The sequence below is a fragment of the Phyllobates terribilis genome, unplaced genomic scaffold, assembly GCF_046119375.1.
Source record: "Phyllobates terribilis strain yellow unplaced genomic scaffold, ASM4611937v1 Scaffold_4__5_contigs__length_816908805, whole genome shotgun sequence".
Classification (NCBI taxonomy): domain Eukaryota; kingdom Metazoa; phylum Chordata; class Amphibia; order Anura; family Dendrobatidae; genus Phyllobates; species Phyllobates terribilis.
Window position 1 is genome coordinate 684,147,205 of NW_027362764.1, and position 22,941 is coordinate 684,170,145.

Consider the following 22,941-nt stretch of genomic DNA (forward strand, 5'->3'; position numbering starts at 1 on the left):
CTCCCCTGCACCAAAAACAAGGAGTCTACCGGGTGGTACAGGAGTACGAGAGAGTCTTTAGTAAGCACCCGCTGGACTTCGGCAGAGTAAAGGGGATAGAACACCACATCCCGACAGGGAGCCACCCACCAATAAAAGAGAGACACAGGCCTGTTCCCCCTGCACATTATCAGAACGCCAAGCGCATGCTAAGAGAGATGAAGGAAGCTGGGGTCATTAGAGATAGCTGTAGCCCCTGGGCAGCCTCCTTGGTTCTGGTGAAAAAGAAAGACGGCACCATGAGAATGTGCGTGGACTATAGACAAATCAACCGTATCACCCACAAAGACGCATACCCGCTGCCTAGAATAGAGGAGTCTTTAGCCGCACTAAAATCTGCTAACTTCTTTTCTACTTTGGACCTTACTAGCGGGTACTGGCAGGTTCCTGTGGCAGAGGCTGACAAGGAGAAGACCGCCTTCACCACCCCGATGGGACTGAGCGAGTTCAACTGTATGTCTTTCGGGCTCTGCAACGCACCAGGGACCTTCCAGCGGCTGATGGAATGCTGTCTAGGGCACCGAAACTTCGAGACGGTCCTCCTTTACCTGGACGACGTGATCGTCTATTCGAAGACCTACGAGGACCATCTAAAGCACCTGGCCGAGGTGTTCGAAGCCCTGGCAGGCTATGGCCTGAAGGTGAAACCATGGAAGTGTCACCTGCTGAAACCAAAGGTCCAGTACCTAGGGCACGTGGTAAGCGCGGAAGGAGTGGCCCCCAACCCTGACAAAGTCACGGCAATCAAGAGCTGGCCAAGCCCCTCGAACATCAAAGAGGTGAGACAGTTTCTCGGGTTGGTAGGCTACTACCGAAGGTTCATCCCCGGGTTCACTAAGATGGCAGCTCCTATGCAGGACCTCCTGATCGGACAGTCTAAGTCCCGAAGTCAAAAGCCACCCTTCAAGTGGGATAAACCGGAAGAGGAGTCCTTCCGCCAGCTAAAGATGGCCCTCACGGGGGATGAGATCCTGACTTACCCTGATTACGGCCAGCCTTTCATTCTCCACACAGATGCCAGTAATGTGGGACTGGGAGCCGTACTGTCCCAAAACCAACAGGGCAGAGAACGGGTGATCGCATACGCCAGTCGGAAGCTGAGGCCCACCGAGAGGAACACGGAGAATTACAGCTCCTTCAAGCTAGAATTCTTGGCGGTGGTGTGGGCCGTGATGGAACGCTTCAAGCATTACCTGGCCTCCGCAAAGTTCACCGTGTACACGGACAACAACCCGTTGACACACCTGGACAATGCAAGACTGGGTGCCCTGGAACAGCGGTGGATGGCCCGTCTCTCCAACTATGACTTCGTGATCAAGTACCGGGCAGGCAAAACCAACGCCAACGCGGACGCCCTATCAAGAATGCCTCACTTACCTGAAGGTGACGAAGACCCAGAAGAGCTGGAGGAGGTAGAACTCCCCGCGTTTCACCGGTATGGAGCCGCTCAACACTCTCACCGCGTGAAGGAGGAGGATCTAACAACTGTGATGATGAATCCCCTACCTCACCACAGCTGGGCCGAGTCCCAAGTTAGTGACCCTGCAGTCTGCCTGGTGAAAGATCTGCTGACCCGGGAAGACGCCCGCCTAGATCCAGATGCCCCAGAGGAAGCTAAGCAGCTATGGAAGGAGAAGAGCAAGCTGTTCCTCTACGAAGGCAAGTTGTGCAAAAGGATTGTCAACCACCGGACGCACGAGCTGACCTGGCAAGTCGTGGTCCCAAGGCGAGATGCAGCTATGGTCCTGGGGGCTTTCCATGACAGAGCGGGACACTTCGGTTGGAAGAAACTGGAGTTCCTACTAAGAGGAAGGTTCTATTGGGTCGGCATGAGAGGAGCTGTAGAAAAATGGTGCAGAGACTGTGGCCCTTGTCACCTGAGGAGGAAGGACCGCACCAGCCAGAAGACACCCTTGAGGCCCATCGTCACCACGCAGCCTCTTGAGCTGGTAGCTCTGGACCATGTCAAATTGGCTCCCAGCCGGTCAGGATACATCTATGCCCTGACAATCGTGGACCACTATTCCCGTTTTCTAGTGGTGGTCCCGGTAAAGGACTTGACAGCCCAAACAGCGGCCAGAGCCTTCCAGCAATACCTCTGCCGTCCACACGGGTATCCGGAACAGGTCCTGACAGACCAGGGTCCAGCATTCCAGGCTGAAATCTTCCAGGAGTTCTGCAACCTCTCTGGCTGTAAGAAAATTCGGACAACGCCTTACCATCCACAAACCAACGGGATGTGTGAGAAGATGAACAATATAGTCATTGATCTCCTGAAGACGTTGCCCCTGGAGGAACGCATCCTGTGGCCAGAAAAACTGCCGGACCTGAAAGACCTATACAACAATATCCCGGTGAATGCTACCAACTGCACCCCGGCTTACCTGATGCGAGCCAGACCGGGTAAGCTGCCCGTAGACCTGGAGATGGGAGTCCTAATACCTGAGGACACCTCCCCGGATGCGGACTGGGATACGGAAAGGCAACTGCAGTACAAGAAGGTACAGGAGAGTGTGGAGAAGAGCCTGGCCCAGGTGAGAGAGAAGCAAGAAAGACTCTTCAATCAACACGCCCCTGCTGGTCCCCTAGAACCTGGTGAGCAAGTCCTAAAGCGAAAAAGAAGGCTACATAAGTTGGACGACCAGTGGGAAAGGGAACCCTACACCGTACTGCAGTCTGACCACGACAACCCAAAGATGTGCGTAATCACCAAGGACGGAGGAGAAACCACTAGTGTCGTCTCCAGAGACCACCTCAAAAGGTGTCCCGAGCAACTCCGTAGTGCAGAAGAGGATCAGAGTGACCTTGAACCCGCAGAGGACAAGGAAGAAATGATCAGCACCATTCTCGGAGAGTTCCCTCAGTCCTGGACTCGCATAAATGATGCCATAGTGGTACCCGTCCTGCATTTCCTGCAACCGGCCCAGCAACAACCAACACCAGAGCCGGAAGGTGAAGAGGAGCCAGCAGTTCCAGAGGCAGAAGAGCCTGTACCAGCAGCCCAGGAGAGTCAACCCTCTGCTGACAGTGAGCCTGCCATGCCTGCGGTAAGCCAAAGAACCCGCAGACAGCTGCCTGCCCTACCTGTACACCCAGCTGGTAGCTGTACCCCTAACGCTAGTGGAGAAAGCCAGGTTGGTCCACCACCAGACAGTGGGTTATGGAGGTCAACCAGGAGCACAAAGGGGCAGATACCCACTCGCTGGAGAATATAGAGTGTACTAAGATTGTAAATAACCCTGTTGCCAAATGTTGAAATGTTTGCCAAGTTAAATGCATGTTTATTAATAGTGTGTTTCAGTTTCTTGCAGCTACCGTAAGGACTCACAGGTTATGGACTTTTTATAACCGGGACCTTGTATGGACTGCATTCTGAGCCTAACCCAGGAATGAACTAAGACTGTGAAGGACTTGGGGTAGGACAGACCCCCACCTGGTTAAGGCTCCCGTTGTATTGGTGATATGGACACCCGGTCACAGGCCACACTGTGACCTTAAGTACTCAATTTGTGCGTCGTCTGTCTATTAATGTTTTATTGTTATGCATATTGTCTTTGTTTATTGTTTAGTCCCGGAGTACTAAATTTCACTAGGGGGGAATGTGTCACCCTGGCCTGGATGCCACAAAATGTATTAAAGCTGTGTCTGAGAGCAAGGGGGAGGTTCTCTGGTCAGGGGAACATTAGCATGCAATGCCTCCTGTCTCAGGCCAGTAGGGGGAGCAGGCTGCCCCTATAAAAGCTGGTGCTGTGGGCAGGGTTAGAGAGAACTGGATTGCCTGTCTCAGCTCGGAGACGTGTCCCAGAGTGGAGCAGGGACAGAAAGTTGATTGCACCTAAGAGGAAGTGTGGCAGGAGGAGAGCCACAAGCCAGAGACAAGAGGCGAAGAGAGCCTGTCTTGGCAGAGAAAAGACTTAATTTTACCAGACTTTGGTGTCTGAGGCTGGAAGGATTCCACATCCCCCAGCAGAGAACCAGTCCGCAAGGGACTGTATATTCCTTGGCCTAAGAAGCCTGGAGGCCCTGCCACAACTGAAGGGACCAGTAAAGCCGTACAAGGCTGGGAGCAGAAAGGAACCCACGTCGCAGGCCATACAGGCGAGAATACACGGAAAGCTCGGAAACGTGGGCTGTTACCCTATCAGGAGGAGATAGCCAGAAGGAGCGCAGAAAGCACGGTAGGCCTACACCCTCACCCTGACCAGGGCCAATTTCCCCGTTGCTCTCAGACGTCCAGGTCCCCTCCTAGCCGGGACTGTTTATGGGTCAGTTTACCTGTTGTAGTAAAGACCCTGGACTGCAACTTGTTGTCTGTGTGCTCCTTGCTCCTCCCGCACTATCAGCACTGGGATTCTCACTACCATCACTCCCACCATCCATTATACTGCCCTGGGGCCGCACTCTTCCCGTGGGGAGTCACACTATCCTAGCTGCACACCTCATCAGCCCCAGCGGTCTGCATGCAGCAGCAGTTCCTAATAACCGCAATCCACGGGTGGCGTAGTCGGACATTATTAGCAGAACGTAGAAGACTACCATTGGCCTGACCACCCTGAGCCACGGAACCGGGTCGGCACTACTACCCCCATCGTCTCCCTATTACCTGGATCCGAGTGCCCCACGGCCCAGGGGGCGAGTCACATGCATCAGACTCTCCTGCCTGTTTTATGATTTCAGGGCCCTATCAGGAATCACCCCTCCCCCTCCCCAATTCCTTCCGCACCTTCCTTGCCTTCCTTGAACTGAGGCCCCGGGTGCTTTTAACGCCATCATTTCCACACGGCGAGCTGCGGAGTCAATAAGCACTCCTCGCCGTGACAAGGAGCTCGGTGTCAGGCCTGCGTGAAGGCGGCGGGGTAGCGTACTTAGCTGCCAACTGGCTCAGAGGCCTTGGGGCTTCCATCATCTAAGTCAGGGTTCCCCAACTCCAGTCCTCAAGGCCCACCAACAGGTCATGTTTTCAGGATTTCCTTAGTATTACACAGGTGATAATTGCATCACCTGCACAGGCAATAATTCCATCACCTGTGCAATACTAAGGAAATCCTGAAAACATGACCTGTTGGTGGGCCTTGAGGACTGGAGTTGGGGAACCCTGATCTAAGTTACTTAAGGTCGGTGTCCGGCAAGGCGCCGTTCCATGCTAGCCGAGCTGGGCAGTAGGGCAAAACGTCGAGATCGGGCGTATCCAAGGTGGTATGGCCAGTAGACGCTGCTCGATCCATCGCCCGGCCAGCCTTTCTCAGGATCGCTTGGTGGCGAGCAATCTGGCCATAACGGGGCGGGCTCCGAAGGCTCCATGCAAAGTCTGTGCCGTCCCTACAAGTGTGGTTTGTTTAGCAGTGATTCACCCGCCGCATCAGGTGTCTTCAAAAACTTCTCGGCGCAGGGTCTCCTGCAGGCTAAACCCTTCATCACAGTAATGTGACAGAAAGAGCAAGCTGGACCCGTAACTTGGGGGCGGAGCGAGACGTCCAGGGGTGAATGAAGGAATAAGGTGAGATGGTTGCCAATGACTTTGAGCTGCTCTTCAGGGGGGAGGGTCGTGTTGCCTGCAAAGGTCTTCTGCTTGGGGTTACCGGTGGTTGCCTCCAGCCACGCGGGAGACGCTTGTCCTGGTGAAAAGGAGCCTAGTATTAAAAGTAAAGAAGCAACAATGCTGGAGGCCCACGGTGATCAGAAGGATGCTGGTATTTTGCAGAGATGAAATAGCGCAAGAGAGAAAGCAAATGAAAAAAAGAAAAGAGAATGAATGTGTGCACTTGTGAAAGGAATGGAAAAAAATTGTGAATGGAAAAAAGGCATAGAAGAGAGTGCCCCCTGCTGGTGGAAGGAAGGAAAAAGCAAAAGCCTATAGCACCTGGTATTCCCAGGTTATCTCCCATCCAAGTACTAACCAGGCCCAACCATGCTTAGCTTCCAAGATCAGACGTGTTCAGGGTCGTGTGGCCGTAGGCAGAAACAAGCCTCTCACTTGCTGCTTTTCTACTTTGACGTCTGGCTGCCGGCTGCCCTTTCCAGTGCTCAGCAAGACCAGGTCCTTTTGTGCTTTCCCTTCTCTTCAATTTTCTTGCTGGCTTCCTTAAAAGGTCTTGTAGACACAACGCCCCACTCAGAGCCGCTGAGCTCACTGATCGGCTGCAGCGCTGTCGACGGAACGTCAGCTTCACGGCCAATGCCACAGGCCGGGAGCAGAGGCGAGACTCACCGGTAGACCCGGGTAGGGTGAGTAAAGCGCAGTTAGTTGCTTTCTAATAGCCTGCAGCCGGGGATTAACTTTTAATGAAAGGGAACAATCCCTTTGACTGTCTGCAGTGCGCCACACCTAGGAAGCGCACTCTCACACACAAGCCAGCATGCACACGTGCTCACACGTGATAACACCCCCTATGTGCCCCTACATCCTCTCCGTCACCATGCGTCAGACCCTCCTGCCTGTTTTATGATTTCAGGGCCCTAGCAGGAATCACCCCCCCCCTCCCCAATTCCTTCCGCACATTCCGCACCTTCCTTGCACTGAGGTTAGCTCTTTGGCAGCCGTCTGGCTTGGTTACACAAGCTTCTTTGCAGAGAAACATGTTACTTCTGCTGGCACTCGCTAGGCGGCCGGCATCCAAAACCTTCCCTGGGTACCTGCTGAAAGCCTGGCCCCTTCACGGCCTCGGGTGCTTTTAACGCCATCATTTCCACACGGCGAGCTGCGGAATCAATAAACACTCCTAGCTGTGGCAAGGAGCTCGGTGTCAGGCCTGCGTGAAGGGCGGCAGGGTAGCGTACTTAGCTGCCAACTGGCTCAGAGGCCTTGGGGCTTCCATCATCTAAGTTACTTAAGGTCGGTGTCCGGCAAGGCGCCGTTCCATGCTAGCCCAGCTGGGCAGTAGGGCAAAACGTCATCAAAATGGTCTACAGCACCTGGTGTTCCCAGGAGGTCTCCCATTTAAGTACTGTCCGAGCCAAAAGCCCTGCTTTGCTTCCGAGATCAGACGAGATCGGCGTATCCAAGGTGGTATGGCCAGTACACGCTGCTCGATCCATTGCCTGGCCAGCCTTTCTCAGGATCGCTTGGTGGCGAGCAATCTAGCCGTGATGGGGCGGGCTCCGAAGGGTCCATGCAAAGGCTGTGACATCCCTACAGGTGTGGTTTGTTTAGCAGTGATTCACCCGCCGCATCAGGTGTCTTCAAAAATGTCTCGGCACAGGGTCTCCTGCAGGCTAAACCCTTTATCGCGGTAATGTGACAGAAAGAGCAAGCTGGACCCGTAACTTGGGGGCGGAGCGAGACGTCCAGGGGTGAATGAAGGAAGAGGGTGAGATGGTTGCCAGTGACTTTGAGCTGCTCTTCAGAGGGGAGGGTCGTGTTGCCTGCAAAGGTCTTCTGCTTGGGGTTACCGGTGGTTGCCTTCAGCCACCCGGGAGACGCTGGTCCTGGTGAAAAGGAGCCTATTATTAAAAGTAAATAAGCAACAATGCTGGAGGCCCACGGTGATCAGAAGGATGCTGGTATTTTGCAGAGATGAAATAGCGCAAAAGAGAAAGCAAATGAAAATAAGAAAAGAGAATGAATGTGTGCACTTGTGAAAGGGAATGGAAAAAAGGCATAGAAGAGAGTGCCCCCTGCTGGTGGAAGGAAGGAAAAAGCAAAAGCCTACAGCACCTGGTATTCCCAGGCGGTCTCCTATCCAAGTACTAACCATGCCCGACCCTGCTTAGTTTCTGAGATCAGATGAGAATGGGCGTGTTCAGGGTGGTGTGGCCGTAGGCAGAGACAGGCCTCTCACTTGCTGCTTTTCTACTTTGACGTATGGCTGCCGGCTGCCCTTTCCAGTGCTCAGCAAGACCAGGTCCTTTTGTGCTTTCCCTTCTCTTCAATTTTTTTGCTGGCTTCCTTAAAAGGTCTTGTAGACACAACGCCCCACTCAGAGCCGCTGAGCTCACTGATTGGCTGCAGCGCTGTCGACGGAACGTCAGCTTCACGGCCAATGCCACAGGCTGGGAGCAGAGGCGAGACTCACCGGTAGACCCGGGTAGGGTGAGTAGAGCGTGGTTAGTTGCTTTCTAATAGCCTGCAGCCGGGGATTAACTTTTAATGAAAGGGAACAATCCCTTTGACTGTCTGCAGCGCGCCACACCTATGAAGCGCACTCTCACACACAAGCCAGCATGCACACGTGCTCGCACGTGACAACACCCCCTATCTGCCCCTACAACCTCTCCGTCACCATGCGTCAGACTCTCCTGCCTGTTTTATGATTTCAGGGCCCTAGCAGGAATCACCCCCCCCCCTCCCCAATTCCTTCCTTGCCTTCCTTGCACTAAGGTTAGCTCTTTGTCAGCCATCTGGCTTGGTTACACAAGCTTCTTTGCAGAGAAACATGTTACTTCTGCTGGCCCTCGCTAGACGGCCGGCATCCAAGACCTTCCCTGGGCACCTGCTGAAAGCCTGGCCCCTTCACGGCCCCGGGTGCTTTTAACGCCATCATTTCCACACGGCGAGCTGCGGAGTCAATAAGCACTCCTAGCCGTGGCAAGGAGCTCGGTGTCAGGCCTGCGTGAAGGGCGGCGGGGTAGCGTACTTAGCTGCCAACTATCTCAGAGGCCTTGGGGCTTCCATCATCTAAGTTACTTAAGGTCGGTGTCCGGCAAGGCGCCGTTCCATGCTAGCCGAGCTGGGCAGTAGGGCAAAATGTCATCAAAATGGTCTACAGCACCCGGTGTTCCCAGGAGGTATCCCATCCAAGTATTGTCCGAGCCGAGCCCTGCTTTGCTTCCGAGATCAGACGAGATCAGGCGTATCCAAGGTGGTATGGCCAGTAGACACTGCTCGATCCATCGCCCGGCCAGCCTTTCTCAGGATCGCTTGGTGGCGAGCAATCTGGCCGTGACGGGGCGGGTCCGAAGGGTCCATGCAAAGGCTGTGCCGTCCCTACAGGTGTGGTTTGTTAGCAGTGATTCACCCGCCGCATCAGGTGTCTTCAAAAATGTCTCGGCGCAGGGTCTCCTGCAGGCTAAACCCTTCATCGCGGTAATGTGACAGAAAGAGCAAGCTGGACCCGTAACTTGGGGGCGGAGCGAGACGTCCAGGGGTGAATGAAGGAAGAGGGTGAGATGGTTGCCAGTGACTTTGAGCTGCTCTTCATGGGGGAGGGTCGTGTTGCCTGCAAAGGTCTTCTGCTTGGGGTTACCGGTGGTTGCCTCCAGCCACGTGGGAGACGCTGGTCCTGGTGAAAAGGAGCCTAGTATTAAAAGTAAAGAAGCAACAATGCTGGAGGCCCACGGTGATCAGAAGGATGCTGGTATTTTGCAGAGATGAAATAGCGCAAGAGAGAAAGCAAATGAAAAAAAGAAAAGAGAATGAATGTGTGCACTTGTGAAAGGGAATGGAAAAAAGGCATAGAAGAGAGTGCCCCCTGCTGGTGGAAGGAAAGAAAAAGCAAAAGCCTACAGCACCTGGTATTCCCAGGCGGTCTCCCATCCAAGTACTAACCAATTTTTTTGCTGGCTTCCTTAAAAGGTCTTGTAGACAGAGGGCCCCATTCAGAGCCGCTGAGCTCACTGATCGGCTGCAGCTCTGTCGTCGGAACGTCAGCTTCACGGCCAATGCCACAGGCCGGGAGCAGAGGCGAGACTCACCGGTAGACCCGGGTAGGGTGAGTAGAGCGTGGTTAGTTGCTTTCTAATAGCCTGCAGCCGGGGATTAACTTTTAATGAAAGGGAACAATCCCTTTGACTGTCTGCAGCGCGCCACACCTATGAAGCGCACTCTCACACACAAGCCAGCATGCACACGTGCTCGCACGTGACAACACCCCCTATCTGCCCCTACAACCTCTCCGTCACCATGCGTCAGACTCTCCTGCCTGTTTTATGATTTTAGGGCCCTAGCAGGAATCACCCCCCCCTCCGCAATTCCTTCCGCACCTTCCTTGCACTGAGGTTAGCTTTTTGTCAGCCGTCTGGCTTGATTACACAAGCTTCTTTGCAGAGAAATATGTTACTTCTGCTGGCCCTCGCTAGGCGGCCGGCATCCAAAACCTTCCCTGGGCACCTGCTGTAAGCCTGGCCCCTTCACGGCCCCGGGTGCTTTTAACGCCATCATTTCCACACGGCGAGCTGCGGAGTCAATAAGCACTCCTAGCCGTGGCAAAGAGCTCGGTGTCAGGCCTGCGTGAAGGCGGCGGGGTAGCGTACTTAGCTGCCAACTGGCTCAGAGGCCTTGGGGCTTCCATCATCTAAGTTACTTAAGGTCGGTGTCCGGCAAGGTGCCGTTCCATGCTAGCCGAGCTGGGCAGTAGGGCAAAAAGTCATCAAAATGGTCTACAGCACCCGATGCTCCCAGGAAGTCTCCCATCCAAGTACTGTCCAAGCCCAGCCCTGCTTTGCTTCCGAGATCAGACGAGATCGGGCGTATCCAAGGTGGTAAAGCCAGTAGACACTGCTCGATCCATCGCCCGGCCAGCCTTTCTCAGGATTGCTTGGTGGCGAGCAATCTGGCCGTGACGGGGCGGACTCCGAAGGGTCCATGCAAAGGCTGTGCCGTCCCTACAGGTGTGGTTTGTTTAGCAGTGATTCACCCGCCACATCAGGTGTCTTCAAAAATGTCTCGGCGCAGGGTCTCCTGCAGGCTAAACCCTTCATCGCGGTAATGTGACAGAAAGAGCAAGCTGGACCCGTAACTTGGGGGCTGAGCGAGACGTCCAGGGGTGAATGAAGGAAGAGGGTGAGATGGTTGCCAGTGACTTTGAGCTGCTCTTCAGGGGGGAGGGTCGTGTTGCCTGCAAAGGTCTTCTGTTTGGGGTTATCGGTGGTTGCCTCCAGCCACCCGGGAGACGCTGGTCCTGGTGAAAAGGAGCCTAGTATTAAAAGTAAATAAGCAACAATGCTGGAGGCCCACGGTGATCAGAAGGATGCTGGTATTTTGCAGAGATGAAATAGCGCAAGAGAGAAAGCAAATGAAAAAAAGAAAAGAGAATGAATGTGTGCACTTGTGAAAGGGAATGGAAAAAAGGCATAGAAGAGAGTGCCCCCTGATGGTGGAAGGAAGGAAAAAGCAAATGCCTACAGCACCTGGCATTCCCAGGCGGTCTCTGTTAAATGGTTAATTATGGAAATTCATTTGGAATGTTAATCGATAATCATTTTTCTGAGTTCTATGCCTCCGCCATCGTGTCTAGTTGGCATGCGCTATTTGTGTGTGTAGTTTTGGTTCACTACCATATGTAGAACAGGTGTCCATACGACTGGCTATAAAAGCCCATGGTACAGAAAGGGGGGGCTCTCTTGCTCTGCCCACCCCACAAGACACAGAATCTTCATGCTGAGAAGCAGATGACATGTAGGCCTGGGCACATGCTGGACAAAGACATGATTTACCAGCCAGGATCCAAGGAAAGATGGGTGAATCTCAACAATTAAGCTAATTATGGACAAATGGACAATTACTTTATAACTAATTATTGTATGTACCTGCTGCAATCTGATTCTTTTTAATGGACAATCCAAGAATAAATAGATACATTTTTTTATAAGAATATCGTGATATTGATACTTTGAGAAGTCCTCAGTAGAAAAAAATAATACAGGAAGAGTATTATTTTACAATGGTGAGCCAGCCAGTCCTGTTTTTTTGTTTTTTAAATTAAGTAAGTGAATATCTTCCGTGAACAAGGGGGGAGTCCTGACGAGCTGAACAGCTGTTGTTCACGTGTCAGTAAATTCACTAGTTTGTCACGAGAAGCAGAAAGGATCTACAGACTGAGGAAAGACAGGAAGCAGAGGTACTAACAAGGAACAGAATCACACAGGAAAAGAATCAGACAAACTGAAGACAGGACGTGCTGATAAAGAGAAGCCAAGGAATCTTAAGGTAAGCAAAATATGGATATAATTTCTTTTTTTGCTAAACAAAGTAATATTAATTTCAAAGTTAATGTAGGAGATGACATAGAAGTTTTGTGGCTCAGTTTATACAAAGAATGTGAATTGCAGAATTTACAGTTAACTTCTAAATTGGTAAATAGAGACAAACAGAAATTGAGAAATATTCTACATTTGGTAGATTTTTTTCATAGTCTTGTGTTAGAGATTTCTAAGCAGGAAAATAGTGTAGAAGTGTCAGACGGTGATACTGATTCTGACTGTAATGTGGAAAATGAACAAGAAGTAAGACACGTGTCTGTAACTGAAGGTGACCTTGGGTCTGACCAAGAGACGGACAGACAGAAACCTGACATGGGAGGAGACATGACTGACATACGAGAAACCGACATACTAGGTGATGTGGGAGGAGACGTGAGTGATGTAGGAGGAACGGACGTACAAGAGCCACTAAAAATATCAGAGAATTCTGGAATTACCCAGGCTCAACTCCAAATTAAAATGAGGAAAAATTTGCTGAAATTATACAAAATCATGCCAAAATATGATGTCAAAATCCATGCCTGTAGAAATTCAGAGACATTTGAGAGCTTCTCTGATAAGTTTGATTTATCCAATGAGGAGAGGAATCAATTATTTAAAATATGGATTCCTGTGACATTGTCCAGACGTGTACATTTAATGTCCTGTGAAAATGACTCTCCTAATGGATGGGAAAATGATTCGGACAGATTAAGATATTTGATTTATTGTGTCACAAAGGATTTTCCCAACATAGAAGATCTGCAGAAACTAAGGATTGGTAGGAAGGAATGTACATATACATTCATGTCCATATTTGAACGGTTGTACAAAGCTCTCATCAAAAATGGAAAAGTACAACATATGATAACAACTTTTGTACAAAAATTCAAATTCCTAAATTCAGTTTCCCAAGTTATGGCATCACAAAAAAATTCATTATTTGAATGTGCGCAGATGCTGGATTTTGTTAGAAAACATGAGAATCGTGAAAAGAAAATAAATCAAGCTAAATTTATAAAACCAGGAAAGGTAAAATCTTACCAAAAGCCAATATCAAACTCTCCTAGACTGAGTCATCCCCATAGTGAACTCTATCAAATACGCAGAAGATTTCATATATGTTATAAGCCATATCAGCCAGTGCAAAGATCCATCTCTCCACAGAATGAGTTAATTCTCAGTCAGAACTGTGATTCTCTAAAAAGGAAAATGGCTGAAACTGATGGACAGAGACAGGTGAGACGACCAACTCACAGTGACGTCATGGAATGTGGACAGAAGAACAGGCAGTTCTCTGAGGTTTTGAAGGATAGAAAAATGTCTTTCCTAAATAGGGCGTTCCTGGAGATATTTGAGAGAGACAGAAGATTTGGTTTAGGGAGTGGCTAAGGAAAAACTGTAATTATAATGTTGTATCAAAATGTAATACAATGTCTCAATATTTATTTATAATCTTATACAGTAAAATTGTAGTTACATAGTTTATAATAGTTCATATACATATATATATATATACACTTGTCTAAGTAGAGATTGCGTATAATTGTATTTATATATACGTTTATAAAATATATATATATATATTAATAAATTAGAACTTCATATATATAAATTTAAGTAGCAATATTTTGAATTACATTAGAACCAACCAATATATGTATAAGATATTTAAATAATTCTGTTTCTGTATGAATTTGATATTTAATTTTATTTTCTTATATTTCCTTAGAGTTTTCATTCCAAAGCAGGATTTGATCATACAACTCTAAAATGGATTTATTTCTTTATTCACACAGGAAGTGAAAAAATTGCATGATTTCATGTGTATAACATTTTAAAATAATAACAATATATCTAGTTGAACTATAATATATATGTAATACTTATTAATTCTTTTGTGTTGCTAATATTTTCTGTGCATGAAGTGTTCGTGCAAATTAAAGTAGCTTTACAGCATGACGTGTGACAGCTGCGGCCTTTGAACTTTGAGCTAATAGTATAGGATCCCATTCATTCTATTTTCAACTGATGTAACTTAAGACCGGGCAGCCAGTGAAAAAAGAATCTAAGACAAGAGTTTTTTCAAGTGTCTGAAATTCCAGTGACTTACTCTCATATTATATAATATGTACTTGGGGAATATTCAAAGAAATATAAAGATATTCAAATGATATGGCAATGCGCATTAATAAATTGGGATACAACAATTTTGGGTTAAATATATATATATATATATCTAAAACTTCATATGTGGAATGTTTGAGTTGAACAGATCTGTGAATGTCAGAGTGAAGGTGACAGATGAGTAAATCAGCAGCTGCTAAGTGTGATTGATGTGACAGAGGCCTCGTATGTTTGTATGTTTGAAAAAAAAAAATGTTTCTTTATGTGAAGCTACAAAAATATATTTAATTCTGAGGAAATTATAATACATAATTAGGTATTATCTACATATATATATTTCTATATTTCTTTAATAATTATTATTTCTTGATTTAACTAATAGTGGATAAGGGCAACCACACATCAAAATGGTTTACAAAGCAAATTTATATTTAGAATAATTTTCCACATGATAATATTCTTGAATAACTATAATATTATTTTTAATGGTTACCTAAATAGGTACACACCTCTCTTTAGTCAAATCTATGCTACTCATCGATATGAAATTTATGCACAATATTTCTAGAAGAATAATTATTTTTAATTTGGTTCTGATATATACATAAATTTTATAAAATAATATTTTTGGTATTAAGGGGGAAAATGTGTTTTTGATCCTGATTACATAATCACTTTTGATCAATACTTATTTTCCACACATTTTAATAAAGAAGAAATAATAATAAGGTACTATGGTATAATTAAGAAGGGTATTACATGCAAAGTTGCATAATTTAATATTTTTTGGTGGTACAAGGTTATGACAAATATGAAATCATCCAGATAATGGAGATATAAGGGTATTTTTTATGGAGAATATAATTACTCTGCATTTGTCATTAAAATTTAAAGGCCTTATTTTTATTTTTATTCTTATTTTTACTCTTAATTTTATTTTTCATTTTTAAAATTTTATTCTTACTTTATACTTCTTATTTTTCAATTTTTTCATTTTTTAATTCTCATTTGATTTTATTTGAGTTCAATATCTCAATTGAGAAAACACATTAATATTTAATAAAGTAATGTCTAATACAAGAGTATTGCTTCATTAAATATATATTGCTAAGGAAAAAAATGTTTACATTTTCTGAGTAAACACAACAATTCATTCATTCATTTATTCATTCATTCATTCATTCATTCATACATTCATATATTTATTCATTTTGGTTCAGGAGTATACATTCTTTGATATTATTGGTTTAATAAACATATAAAAACTTGTTTTTTCAAAATACACTGACACCTATGGGTTGGAAAAGGTAATTACACCTATGACATAAAAATGTTCTATCATATGGAGAACTTGATTGATAATGAATTATTATCTATTATTGTTTATTATTCCAAACATAATTTATTTTAATATTTTGATAATAATTAGATGGATATTACTGATTGCTATGGTACGCTGTGATATTATCAGATGAGATCGGGCGTATCCAAGGTGGTATGGCCAGTAGAAGCTGCTCGATCCATCGCCCGGCCAGCCTTTCTCAGGATCGCTTGATGGCGAGCAATCTGGCCGTGACGGGGTGGGCTCCGAAGGGTCCATGCAAAGGCTGTGCCGTCCCTACAGGTGTGGTTTGTTTAGCAGTGATTCACCCGTCGCATCAGGTGTCTTCAAAAATGGCTCGACGCAGGGTCTCCTGCAGGCTAAACCCTTCATCGCGGTAATGTGACAGAAAGAGCAAGCTGGACCCGTAACTTGGGGGCGGAGCGAGACGTCCAGGGGTGAATGAAGGAAGAAGGTGAGATGGTTGCCAGTGACTTTGAGCTGCTCTTCAGGGGGGAGGGTCATGTTGCCTGCAAAGGTCTTCTGCTTGGGGTTACCGGTGGTTGCCTCCAGCCACCCGGGAGACGCTGGTCCTGGTGAAAAGCAGCCTAGTATTAAAAGTAAATAAGCAACAATGCTGGATGCCCACGGTGATCAGAAGGATGCTGGTATTTTGCAGAGATGAAATAGCGCAAGAGAGAAAGCAAATGAAAAAAAGAAAAGAGAATGAATGTGTGCACTTGTGAAAGGGAATGGAAAAAAGGCATAGAAGAGAGTGCCCCCTGCTGGTGGAAGGAAGGAAAAAGCAAAAGCCTACAGCACCTGGCATTCCCAGGCGGTCTCTGTTAAATGGTAAATTATGGAAATTCATTTTTAATGTTAATCGATAATCATTTTTCTGAGTTCTATGCCTCAGCCATCATGTCTAGTTGACATGCGCTATTTGTGTATGTATTTTTGGTTCACTACCATATGTAGAACAGGTGTCCATACGACTGGCTATAAAAGCCCATGGTACAGAAAGGGGGGGCTCTCTTGCTCTGCCCACCCCACAAGACACAGAATCTTCATGCTGAGAAGCAGATGACATGTAGGCCTGGACACATGCTGGACAAAGACATGATTTACCAGCCAGGATCCAAGGAAAGATGGGTGAATCTCAACAATTAAGCTAATTATGGACAAATGGACAATTACTTTATAACTAATTATTGTATGTACCTGCTGCAATCTGATTCTTTTTAATGGACAATCCAAGAATAAATAGATACATTTTTTATAAGAATATCGTGATATTGATACTTTGAGAAGTCCTCAGTAGAAAAAAATAATACAGGAAGAGTATTATTTTACAATGGTGAGCCAGCCAGTCCTGTTTTTTTGTTTTTTAAATTAAGTAAGTGAATTTCTTCCGTGAACAAGGGGGGAGTCCTGACGAGCTGAACAGCTGTTGTTCACGTGTCAGTAAATTCACTAGTTTGTCACGAGAAGCAGAAAGGACCTACAGACTGAGGAAAGACAGGAAGCAGAGGTACTAACAAGGAACAGAATCACACAGGAAAAGAATCAGACGAACTGAAGACAGGACGTGCTGATAAAGAGAAGCCAAGGAATCTTAAGGTAAGCAAAATATGGATATAATTTCTTATTTTGCTAAACAAAGTAATATTAATTTCAAAGTTAATGTAGGAGATGACATAGAAGTTTTGTGGCTCAGTTTATACAAAGAATGTGAATTGCAGAATTTACAGTTAACTTCTAAATTGGTAAATAGAGACAAACAGAAATTGAGAAATATTCTACATTTGGTAGATTTTTTTCATAGTCTTGTGTTAGAGATTTCTAAGCAGGAAAATAGTGTAGAAGTGTCAGACGGTGATACTGATTCAGACTGTAATGTGGAAAATGAACAAGAAGTAAGACACATGTCTGTAACTGAAGGTGACCTTGGGTCTGACCAAGAGACGGACATACAGAAACCTGACATGGGAGGAGACATGACTGACATACGAGAAACCGACATACTAGGTGATGTGGGAGGAGACGTGAGTGACGTAGGAGGAAAGGACGTACAAGAGCCACTAAAAATATCAGAGAATTCTGGAATTACCCAGGCTCAACTCCAAATTAAAATGAGGAAAAATTTGCTGAAATTATACAAAATCATGCAAAATATGATGTCAAAATCCATGCCTGTAGAAATTCAGAGACATTTGAGAGCTTCTCTGATAAGTTTGATTTATCCAATGAGGAGAGGAATCAATTATTTAAAATATGGATTCCTGTGACATTGTCCAGACGTTTACATTTAATGCCCTGTGAAAATGACTCTCCTAATGGATGGGAAAATGATTCGGACAGATTAAGATATTTGTTTTATTGTGTCACAAAGGATTTTCCCAACATAGAAGATCTGCAGAAACTAAGGATTGGTAGGAAGGAATGTACATATACATTCATATCCATATTTGAACGGTTGTACAAAGCTCTCATCAAAAATGGAAAAGTACAACATATGATAACAACTTTTGTACAAAAATTCAAATTCCTAAATTCAGTTTCCCAAGTTATGGCATCACAAAAAAATTAATTATTTGAATGTGCGCAGATGCTGGATTTTGTTAGAAAACATGAGAATCGTGAAAAGAAAATAAATCAAGCTAAATTTATAAAACCAGGAAAGGTAAAATCTTACCAAAAGCCAATATCAAACTCTCCTAGACTGAGTCATCCCCATAGTGAACTCTATCAAATACGAAGAAGATTACATATATGTTATAAGCCATATCAGCCAGTGCAAAGATCCATCTCTCCACAGAATGAGTTAATTCTCAGTCAGAACTGTGATTCTCTAAAAAGGAAAATGGCTGAAACTGATGGACAGAGACAGGTGAGACGACCAACTCACAGTGACGTCACGGAATGTGGACAGAAGAGCAGGCAGTTCTCTGAGGTTTTGAAGGATAGAAAAATGTCTTTCCTAAATAGGGCGTTCCTGGAGATATTTGAGAGAGACAGAAGATTTGGTTTAGGGAGTGGCTAAGGAAAAACTGTAATTATAATGTTGTATCAAAATGTAATAAAATGTCTCAATATTTATTTATAATCTTATACAGTAAAATTGTAGTTACATAGTTTCTAATAGTTCGTATATATATATATATATATATATATATACACTTGTCTAAGTAGAGATTGCGTATAATTGTATTTATATATACGTTTATAAGATATATATATATATATTAATTAATAAATTAGAACTACATATCTATAAATTTAAGTAGCAATATTTTGAATTACATTAGAACCAACCAATAAATGTATAAGATATTTAAATAATTCTGTTTCTGTATGAATTTGTTATTTAATTTTATTTTCTTATATTTCCTTAGAGTTTTCATTCCAAAGCAGGATTTGATCAAAGAACTCTAAAATGGATTTATTTCTTTATTCACACAGGAAGTGAAAAAATTGCATTAATTTCATGTGTATAACATTTTAAAATAATAACAATATATCTAGTTGAACTATAATATATATGTAATACTTATTAATTCTTTTGTGTTGCTAATATTTTCTGTGCATGAAGTGTTCGTGCAAATTAAAGTAGCTTTACAGCATGACGTGTGACAGCTGCGGCCTTTGAACTTTGAGCTAATAGTATAGGATCCCATTCATTCTATTTTCAACTGATGTAACTTAAGACCGGGCAGCCAGTGAAAAAAGAATCTAAGACAAGAGTTTTTTCAAGTGTCTGAAATTCCAGTGACTTACTCTCATATTATATAATATGTACTTGGGGAATAGTCAAAGAAATATAAAGATATTCAATTGATATGGCAATGCGCATTAATAAATTGGGATACAACAATTTTGGGTTAAATATATATATATATATCTAAAACTTCATATGTGGAATGTTTGAGTTGAACAGATCTGTGAATGTCAGAGTGAAGGTGACAGATGAGTAAATCAGCAGCTGCTAAGTGTGATTGATGTGACAGAGGCCTCGTATGTTTGTATGTTTGAAAAAAAAAAAATGTTTCTTTATGTGAAGCTACAAAAATATATTTAATTCTGAGGAAATTATAATACATAATTAGGTATTATCTACATATATATATTTCTATATTTCTTTAATAATTATTATTTCTTGATTTAACTAATAGTGGATAAGGGCAACCACACATCAAAATGGTTTACAAAGCAAATTTATATTTAGAATAATTTTCCACATGATAATATTCTTGAATAACTATAATATTATTTTTAATGGTTACCTAAATAGGTACACACCTCTCTTTAGTCAAATCTATGCTACTCATCGATATGAAATTTATGCACAATATTTCTAGAAGAATAATTATTTTTAATTTGGTTCTGATATATACATAAATTTTATAAAATAATATTTTTGGTATTAAGGGGGAAAATGTGTTTTTGATCCTGATTGCATAATCACTTTTGATCAATACTTATTTTCCACACATTTTAATAAAGAAGAAATAATAATAAGGTACTATGGTATAATTAAGAAGGGTATTACATGCAAAGTTGCATAATTTAATATTTTTTGGTGGTACAAGGTTATGACAAATATGAAATCATCCAAATAATTGATATATAAGGGTATTTTTTATGGAGAATATAATTACTCTGCATTTGTTATTAAAATTTAAAGGCCTTATTTTTAATTGTATTCTTATTTTTACTCTTAATTTTATTTTTCATTTTTAAAATTTTATTCTTACTTTATACTTCTTATTTTTCTATTTTTTCATTTTTTAATTCTCATTTGATTTTATTTGAGTTCAATATCTCAATTGAGAAAACACATTAATATTTAATAAAGTAATGTCTAATACAAGAGTATTGCTTCATTAAATATATATTGCTAAGGAAAAAAATGTTTACATTTTCTGAGTAAACACAACAATTCATTCATTCATTTATTCATTCATTCATTCATTCATTCATACATTTATATATTTATTCATTTTGGTTCAGGAGTATACATTCTTTGATATTATTGGTTTAATAAAGATATAAAAACTTGTTTTTTCAAAATACACTGACACCTATGGGTTGGAAAAGGTAATTACACCTATGACATAAAAATGTTCTATCATATGGAGAACTTGATTGATAATGAATTATTATCTATTATTGTTTATTATTCCAAACATAATATATTTTAATATTTTGATAATAATTAGATGGATATTACTGATTGCTATGGTACGCTGTGATATTATCAGATGAGATCGGGCGTATCCAAGGTGGTATGGCCAGTAGAAGCTGCTCGATCCATCGCCCGGCCAGCCTTTCTCAGGATCGCTTGATGGCGAGCAATCTGGCCGTGACGGGGCGGGCTCCGAAGGGTCCATGAAAAGGCTGTGCCGTCCCTACAGGTGTGGTTTGTTTAGCAGTGATTCACCCGCCGCATCAGGTGTTTTGAAAAATGGCTCGACGCAGGGTCTCCTGCAGGCTAAACCCTTCATCGCGGTAATGTGACAGAAAGAGCAAGCTGGACCCGTAACTTGGGGGCGGAGCGAGACGTCCAGGGGTGAATGAAGGAAGAAGGTGAGATGGTTGCCAGTGACTTTGAGCTGCTCTTCAGGGGGGAGGGTCGTGTTGCCTGCAAAGGTCTTCTGCTTGGGGTTACCGGTGGTTGCCTCCAGCCACCCGGGAGACGCTGGTCCTGGTGAAAAGGAGCCTAGTATTAAAAGTAAATAAGCAACAATGCTGGAGGCCCACGGTGATCAGAAGGATGCTGGTATTTTGCAGAGATGAAATAGCGCAAGAGAGAAAGCAAATGAAAAAAAGAAAAGAGAATGAATGTGTGCACTTGTGAAAGGGAATGGAAAAAAGGCATAGAAGAGAGTGCCCCCTGCTGGTGGAAGGAAGGAAAAAGCAAAAGCCTACAGCACCTGGCATTCCCAGGCGGTCTCTGTTAAATGGTAAATTATGGAAATTCATTTGGAATGTTAATCGATAATCATTTTTCTAATTTCTATGCCTCAGCCATCGTGTCTAGTTGACATGCGCTATTTGTGTGTGTATTTTTGGTTCACTACCATATGTAGAACAGGTGTCCATACGACTGGCTATAAAAGCCCATGGTACAGAAAGGGGGGGCTCTCTTGCTCTGCCCACCCCACAAGACACAGAATCTTCATGCTGAGAAGCAGATGACATGTAGGCCTGGACACATGCTGGACAAAGACATGATTTACCAGCCAGGATCCAAGGAAAGATGGGTGAATCTCAACAATTAAGCTAATTATGGACAAATGGACAATTACTTTATAACTAATTATTGTATGTACCTGCTGCAATCTGATTCTTTTTAATGGACAATCCAAGAATAAATAGATACATTTTTTATAAGAATATCGTGATATTGATACTTTGAGAAGTCCTCAGTAGAAAAAAATAATACAGGAAGAGTATTATTTTACAATGGTGAGCCAGCCAGTCCTGTTTTTTTGTTTTTTAAATTAAGTAAGTGAATTTCTTCCGTGAACAAGGGGGGAGTCCTGACGAGCTGAACAGCTGTTGTTCACGTGTCAGTAAATTCACTAGTTTGTCACGAGAAGCAGAAAGGACCTACAGACTGAGGAAAGACAGGAAGCAGAGGTACTAACAAGGAACAGAATCACACAGGAAAAGAATCAGACGAACTGAAGACAGGACGTGCTGATAAAGAGAAGCCAAAGAATCTTAAGGTAAGCAAAATATGGATATAATTTCTTATTTTGCTAAACAAAGTAATATTAACTTCAAAGTTAATGTAGGAGATGACATAGAAGTTTTGTGGCTCAGTTTATGCAAAGAATGTGAATTGCAGAATTTACAGTTAACTTCTAAATTGGTAAATAGAGACAAACAGAAATTGAGAAATATTCTACATTTGGTAGATTTTTTTCATAGTCTTGTGTTAGAGATTTCTAAGCAGGAAAATAGTGTAGAAGTGTCAGACGGTGATACTGATTCAGACTGTAATGTGAAAAATGAACAAGAAGTAAGACACGTGTCTGTAACTGAAGGTGACCTTGGGTCTGACCAAGAGACGGACATACAGAAACCTGACATGGGAGGAGACATGACTGACATACGAGAAACCGACATACTAGGTGATGTGGGAGGAGACGTGAGTGACGTAGGAGGAACGGACGTACAAGAGCCACTAAAAATATCAGAGAATTCTGGAATTACCCAGGCTCAACTCCAAATTAAAATGAGGAAAAATTTGCTGAAATTATACAAAATCATGCAAAATATGATGTCAAAATCCATGCCTGTAGAAATTCAGAGACATTTGAGAGCTTCTCTGATAAGTTTGATTTATCCAATGAGGAGAGGAATCAATTATTTAAAATATGGATTCCTGTGACATTGTCCAGACGTTTACATTTAATGCCCTGTGAAAATGACTCTCCTAATGGATGGGAAAATGATTCGGACAGATTAAGATATTTGTTTTATTGTGTCACAAAGGATTTTCCCAACATAGAAGATCTGCAGAAACTAAGGATTGGTAGGAAGGAATGTAC

At 43.7% G+C, this 22,941-nt stretch overlaps 4 pseudogenes; all 4 read right to left on the reverse strand.

Moving 5' to 3' along the window:
• Nucleotides 1-6,939: 6,939 nt before the first annotated feature.
• Nucleotides 6,940-7,060, reverse strand: LOC141270314 (5S ribosomal RNA; annotated as a pseudogene).
• Nucleotides 7,061-7,681: 621 nt separating this feature from the next.
• LOC141268887 (5S ribosomal RNA) lies at nucleotides 7,682-7,800 on the reverse strand (annotated as a pseudogene).
• Nucleotides 7,801-8,735: 935 nt separating this feature from the next.
• Nucleotides 8,736-8,855, reverse strand: LOC141269240 (5S ribosomal RNA; annotated as a pseudogene).
• Nucleotides 8,856-10,350: 1,495 nt separating this feature from the next.
• On the reverse strand, nucleotides 10,351-10,470 carry LOC141268361 (5S ribosomal RNA; annotated as a pseudogene).
• Nucleotides 10,471-22,941: the final 12,471 nt, after the last annotated feature.